We start from the raw sequence: 7,602 nt of genomic DNA on the forward strand, positions 1-7,602 counted from the left end.
TTTAAAGGTGACCTTTGAGACAGGCACATGCACAATATTTGATTAACTTCTGTCCTAAGGATGTTTTGCTTGATGACTGGAACCCATTGTTGGTTATGTTGCTTCTTGAGCGAGAAATATCAGACAGCATGATGAAGACTTTATTTTATTGTAACATAGTTGTGAAAAAAATTGTTTTCCCTCTTGAGAATACAGCTTTTTGTCTTAGTGATTACATCCTCGTTACCAGGATAGAGCTATTTACCTGACACCATTAAAAATATCTGTATGTTCACAGTCTCTGAAAGCTTTCACATGTGACTATGTAGAAGTCAACACTTCTTCATACATTAAATTTCCCTCAGTATGTGAGGAAAAAACAAAACAAACAAAAAACTTTGTAACGGAAGTACCCAAATTTGGATTAGTCTTGATAGGAAAACAGATACGGAAAACCTTGGAAAATGTGCTTTTTTTTAAGACCTAATGTTTGAGACAGTTTTAGTTTTATGAATTTTTTTGTTTTCTATATCACATGGGAAATAGAAGTCTTAAGTTTGCATAAGATTTTGACTAGGATTTCTTTCTTTTTTTAAAGATTTTATTATTTGACAGAGAGAAAGAGATCACAAGGAGCAGAGAGGCAGGCAGAGAGAGAGCGGGAAGCAGACTCCTGGCTGAGCAAAGAGCCCGATGCAGGGCTCAATCCCAGGACCCTGAGATCGTGACCTGGGCTGAAGGGAGAGGCTTAACCCACTGAGCCACTGAGGCGCCCCTAGGATTTCTTTGTTAAGTGTTCTGGATTTCATATACCGTCTCATACTGTGATTACCAACTCATGCTATAAACCAGTGGCTCCTAAACTTGTCTCCTATTAGAATTACCTCAAAAGCTTCAAGAAATGCAGATACTTATGTCCCATACCCAGCAATTGTGGTCTAATTCATTTGGAATGTGGCTGAAACATTAGAATTTTTTTTTAAATCCCCAGGTGATTCTAATCTACAGAAATGTTTTTTTAGAACTGCCATATTAGGAAAATTTGAGCCTCTTGAAAACTAGGTGGCATCTCTACATCCAGATTTTTTTTTTAAGTTTTTTTTTTTTAATTATTATTATTCATTTGACAGACAGAGATCACAAGCAGGCAGGGAAGCAGGCTCCCTGCTGAGCAGAGACCCCAACTCGGGGCTCGATCCCAGGACCCCAATATCATGACCTGAGCCGAAGGCAGAGGCTTTAACCCACTGAGCCACCCAGGTGCCCTTCTACATCCAGATTTATGACTCTCTAGCCCTAGAACAACATGCACAAGAAGTTGTCCCTTGTCCCCAGTGGTCTGCCAACACTTGAAGACTCAACACTTGAGTGTTCCTTGTGTGCTGTGGCACCATTCTAACCAGTGGTGGTTTCACAAGAAAAAGTCCTTGCTCACGCATCAGACGTTCTATGGGGAGTCAGAGTAGGTAACATTAGGTAACTCTTAGAGGGGAGTAAAGCAGAGTAACAAAATGGATGGGAAGGTAGGTCATTCTTAATTATGGTGATTAAAGAAAGTCTTGAAGGAGGTGATCTTTGAGCTGTACCAGAGGGAAATAAGGAAGTGAGGAAAGCAAAGATTTAAGGGAAAAGAGTAAAACAAGCTTGTCGGTTTGACGAGAGAACTTGACGCTGTGGAAGGCACTAGAAAAGCATGACTCTTGAAATCCATGGTAGTAAATTCCAGAAGGGTTTATATTGAAGAGTTTATATTTGAGTTTATATTGAAGACTTCTTTGAAGATCACAATATCCTGCTGCATGCAAAATGTGTCATAGAGAGTCTTGGTGAAAACAGGGAGTATCAGGAGACTCTCTTAGAAGTCTTTGCCCCAGAGATATTGGTAGCTTAGACCAGGGCAGAAGCAGCGGAAATGGTGGCCAGTGGTAGGACTCTGTTTATGTCTTCAAGATCTTGCCAGTGGGAGGATTTTGGCCTAGCGATTTGAAAGCAAAGAGATGATAAGGGTAACCTTAGGTTTTTAGGCTGGAGGGGACAATTCAAGATTTCTGATTGCCTTTGGGTTTGAGATACGGGATTTCTCATGGGATGCAGCATGGAATTGAGGAAGGGGCCAGAAGCCAAACATTTGGGAATTAGCCAATGAATAAGAGTTTAAAGCCACGTGACTGAAATCACTTGTAAACAGATAAGTGCCTCTCACTCTGTACCTCAGAGTCACCTGTTTTTGCTAAGATAAGTGCCTCTCACTCTGTACCTCAGAGTCACCTGTTTTTGCTAAGATGCAGATTCAGATTCGGTAGGTCTGGTGTGGGACCTGAGATGCTACATTCCTAACAAGCTCTTCAGCCAGGCTGATGCTGCTGGCTCAGGGACCCACGGTCTGAGGCGCAACCCTGTCGTTCCAGAAGAGGGTGGGGTGGGCCCTGGGACCCTCCAGCATTTGGAAGGGGGAGCCAGCAAAAGAAACTTCCAGATCTCTCAGATAAAGCAGAATAATGTGGCACACCACAACAGAAGTGACGCTTTTCGCTTTTCGAGAAGGGAATGGCCATTCAAGTGCTGATCAAATAAGGTGAGGGCTGAGTTAGCCACTAGGTTGGGGGGTTTTTGGAGTTAACAGGCTCGGAATTTGGGGATGAAGAATGGCTTGGAGTGGGCTGTGAGCAGAAGGGGACAGAAGCAGAATCAGCAGTTGCAGACAACTCATGTTTTGATGTAAAGTGGAGTGTGGACAGAGCTGAGTGGGTGAGCTAAGGGAGGATTTTAACTCAGGGAGACCAGGCAGCATGGTCATACACAGATTGGAATATTCCATTAGAAGGGGACAGATACATGCTGTCAAGAGAAGTGGCTTAGTGCACACCTGAAACCTGACTGGGCAGGCGGGAAGGAGTGAGAACTTGGACTCGTGAAAGCTTCATCTCAGGTAGGCACAGGGACAGGCCCGGTTCCTGTGTCAAGAAGGAAGATGCTGTTTTAACTCATTGATGGAAATACTTACCCGATTACTTACAAGGCACTGTTTTAGGTCCTCGGGAGTAAAACAGGGATCAAGACAGGACCCGAATCTTTGTAACCTGGGAGCTTGGGTTCTGGAAGTGAACATGTGTGAATGCAGGTAGCTCCCTAGATTTGGTATTGGGCAAAATGAGATTTTCTTTTAACAGCTGCCACTTTCCCCACGAAGGCCTGAGATGGGGAAGAGGGGAAGGGGTGTTGGAAACATCCCTGAGGACAGTGGGAGAGTGGACCGGGAAGTGCAGTCAGAACTGTGGGTCGGCTGGAGTCTTTGGTCATAACTTGTTGCCTGGATGCAAGCAAAGAGACCAAATTTCAAAATATCCCTACAGGGAGCTGGGAAAAAAAGCTCCCCTGTCCTTTTTATAGGCCCAGTGGGTGGCTTCCTTGGAGGGATCTGTCCCCATTCCCTTCCACCCGAAATGGAGAAGAGCCTGGCTTCAAGGAGCAGTGGGGGGAGAAGTAAGCCAGACCATCCTTCAGCCCTTCCGAATCAAGTGCTCATAGTCTGATGTCATCGAAAATCTATTTTGAGTAAAGTGTAAGTTATCTTGAAATTACCCTCACTGTGTTGCCTAAACCATACATCAATTACAGAGACCAGAGCTCCTTTATCATATCCTATATGTGAAGGCAGTACAGTACCCTGTCTGAGGATTCCAGAGACACGGATTTCTCTGGGGTCTCGGCTGGCTGGCGTGTCCTCCTTGGCCTGCAGTTTGTTCAGCTGTAAGACGAGTGATTTAAGATCCAGTTATGCCAAAAACATGGTTATTATTATTCACATCCCTTAGCATTCTGAGGAAAGAGTTCTCCGGGTCACAAACCTAATAATTGTTGAGTTTATGAGATAACGGTGTTTAGTTCACGTACGCGGTAATGGGACTTTCAAACCGGGTTTTTTAAGTTTCAGAAACTAGAGTGATCTTGATGGATTTTTGCCATGTCCACACCCCATTCTAATTTTGTATTTGAAAATGTTACTTACTCAAAACTCTTTAGAACAACTCACTTTTTGAGGTCGATTTATTTTTTAAAGAAAGCATATCCCTTTGGTGAGTGGAAAATTGATAATTGATTTGACGGGATTTACTTTAAAATATAATGAAAACAGAGCAGTGTTTATTAAATTCTAGCTGTGTAGGATTGCTGTGAAAACAGCCTCAAAACTGTTCTCCCCTTTTAAGAAGTGTGATTAATGAATACTATTAGGTAAGGGTGAAGAGTCGTAAGCACCAAGTCAAGTCTTTCTGTGTGATGGAATCAAAAGGATTTAAAGAGAATTTTGAGCACTTCCTTACCACCCTTCTCTGGGAAATACTTTAAGCAACAGAAGGTTAACTACTGCTGTTTCTCGACTATCAGTGTAAAACAGAAATATGAACAGGTCTTGAAGGCATCTGTGTACCTACATGTATGCAGAGAGACTCCACCTCGTTATAAAGGTTTCTGTCAACACCGCCCCCCACTCCGCCGCTGCCGCCGCCAACACCAAGATAGTGACCAGCATTACCCACATCAGTATTTTTTTTTAAAGATTTTATTTATTGGGGCTCCTGGGTGGCTCAGTGGGTTAAAGCCCCTGCCTTCGGCTCAGGTCATGATCTCAGGGTCCTGGGATCGAGCCCCGCATCGCATCGGGCTCTCTGCTCAGTAGGGAGCCTGCTTTCCCCTCTCTGTCTGCCTGCCTCCCTACCTACTTGTGATTGCTCTCTGTCAAATAAATTTAAAAAAAAAATTTTTATTTGACACACAGAGAGTACGAATGGGGAGGGGGCGGGGAGCAGCAGGCAGAGAGAGAGGGGAAGCAGGCTCCCGCTTAGCGAGCAGCCCAACGTGGGGCTCCATCCCAGGACCCTGGGCTGACCTGAACTGAAGGCAGACGCTTAACCACTCAACCATCTGAGCCACCTGGGTGCCCTACCTGCATCAGTATTAAAGTAACTGACGTTATCCTGACTCCCCTAAGTTTCTGGTCACCTCATTTATTCTTAATCTCAGGATAAAAAAAACCTGCAGCTTCTCCGACGCTACTCAGTGAGCCGAGAGAGCTGTCCCAGGTGGGGTTGTCCGTAGTTGCTTTTGAGCCCGGCATTACAGCCTGGGGGGAAAAATCCTTAAGATTTTCCATGTAATTTCCTCAGCTGCTCACTGGCTAGTGGATTCTTGATTTGGCAATCTTCACTTAAAAAAAAATTTCAAATTTCCTTATGAATTAGATAACACCGACATGTCCTGATCCCGAAGGCCTGAGATTTGGGGAGTTGCAGTGTGTTTTGGGCCTTGTGCGCCCACACGCACTAAAGCAGTCTTTCTCATTTTAATTGCATTAGATACAAATTTGTCCTGCCTTCTTGGATACGTCCTTCAATCCTTTTCGACATAAATGAAGATTTGAGATCTTCATCTTTTGACTTGGCACCCGGTTTATGTACGGGGACGCCCTCCCATTTTGCCCCAGCGTGGAGGGCTGCTACCTCTCTACCGGCCTCAGACTAGTTCTTTTTAAAATAAATGTGGCTGCTTTTAATGAGTTCTGTTTTTCGTTGCTTCTAAAACTGCCTGCCTAGCCCCGGAAAAGCATTTGGTCAAATTTGCGTCTAGCTTAAAAATAAATACATTCTAAGAGAGGATCCAGTCCTCCAGTGGCAATGTATGATTTAGGTTTTTTATTTTTTTAAGATTTTATTCATTTATTTGACAGATAGAGATCACAAGTAGACAGAGAGAAAGGCAGAGAGAGAGGAAGGCAAGCAGGCTCCCTGCCGAGCAAACAAAAGAGCCGGATGCAGGACTTGATTCCAGAACCCTGGGATCATGACCTGAACTGAAGGCAGAGGCTTAACCCACTGAGCCACCCAGGCGCCCCAATTTTGTTTTTTTAAATATGTGGGTTTCCTCTCCTGATTCTGACTGTTCAGATGGCAGTGTTTTGTTACATTCTTGCTTTGAACAGCAAAAATGAATTACTTTGACCAGAGTCTTTTGTTTATGTAGTACATTAATTTTAGAAACTTCCCACATAGAAGCAAAGGTGTTTGGCCAGCCAGCTTGTTTGCTCTCCAAAGATTCAGGGTTTAGATCCGTGATACAGGATTGTGCCCTCAGTGGGAAGTAAGGGTTTGGATACAGACAGAAGAACCTGCTGTTAGGCTTATCGGGGATGTAGAATTAGGTAGTACTTGGCACTACCAAGCCTTGAAGACAGATTTTTACTGCACTTCCAGCCCTTTCTGAGACATGGTAAATCCTTCAACTGTCGGAAATTTCTCCCTCTGATCTTTACGGTGCATTTTGCTTTTTGGTTATAAATTTGCATTTCTCACCAACTTGAAAAAAATCAGTTCTCACAGATTAAAAAAAGAGATTATATACACTGTAGCAAAATAGTGACTGAAAAGTTACTCAGCTTTGACTACAAAATGTTTATAGTAGCTTTGGCTTTGAATTTATGATGCTTGAGTATCACACTGAAAGTTTTCTACATCTCCATCAGTTTAGTGTTATTTTGGAGAAATTCTGGCTAAATGTGAAGTGCAGTTTAGTAAAACAGACAATCTAGAACTTTCCTGATTCCACAATGGAAAAGAAACTTTCCATGCTAGTTAAGAGAGGAAAATATAGAAGGGTGTAAGTTATTTTTTCTTCTTTAAGTCTTTGTTAAAATGCATCTGAAATTAATTAGGTTTCTCTTTCCAATGGAGATCAAATGCTTAATTATCTGGGATTGAGAGATTTTAAAACTTTTATACATTATTTTCATGTCATTTGAAAATCTGAAAACAAGACTGAGCCTTTGAAACTAACATGAGTGAGTTTAGGATCTTGGTAAAGCATTTTTGTAAAGAAGCACTTTAAGGGTCAGAGGTGGTGGTACCTGCTTACATAACCAGTGGTTAACTCCATGAGGTGCAAAATAGTAGCTCCGGGTACTACTTTATGTGAGAGGTTAAGGTAGGGAAATTGCTGGGGTAGTTTGCTTGTTTTTGTTTTTTACCAGAACATGAATCTTTGTTTTACTCCTCACGCTCCACTGAAAACCATCCTCCTGAGGGAACAAGAACCCAAATATTGTGCTATGAAAGAGAATGTTAGCACACAATCATTGGTAAATAATTCCCAGACAGGAACTAGATGTCATTTGTTTCCTTGCTGTCCTTGTCCATTTTCCCACTGCCTTGCCTCATCCTGACCTTTGACATTAATATGACAATTCCAGGATAATGTAGGTAGGCAGAAAGAGTAATTCGCAAAAGCATACCCTAGAACTGGAACATTCCTGTGGTGACCAGCCAACATGTCTGCCTCGCGGGGACATTATATTCCAATCCAGAGTTTCCTAAAGTGTTCAGTGGGTCCTGGAATGCTCTTCTGTCCCCCAAAGCTAGGGTATGTGGCCTGTGATACCCCTACTCTTAGAGATTCATGATAGAGGTCCTGAGAAATCTTGCCACATTTTGCCCATAATGGCTCTTTGTACTCTGAGGAAGTAGGCAGGCTTTCCAACTTTTTGAGACTACTGCCCTATTTCGGGTGAGGATGCTGCATAAGGAGTTACACCCCAGCCCCTCTTTCCCATAAGCCTCCATATACTTTTTTTTT

This window comes from Mustela nigripes, chromosome 18 (assembly GCF_022355385.1).
Source record: "Mustela nigripes isolate SB6536 chromosome 18, MUSNIG.SB6536, whole genome shotgun sequence".
NCBI lineage: Eukaryota > Metazoa > Chordata > Mammalia > Carnivora > Mustelidae > Mustela > Mustela nigripes.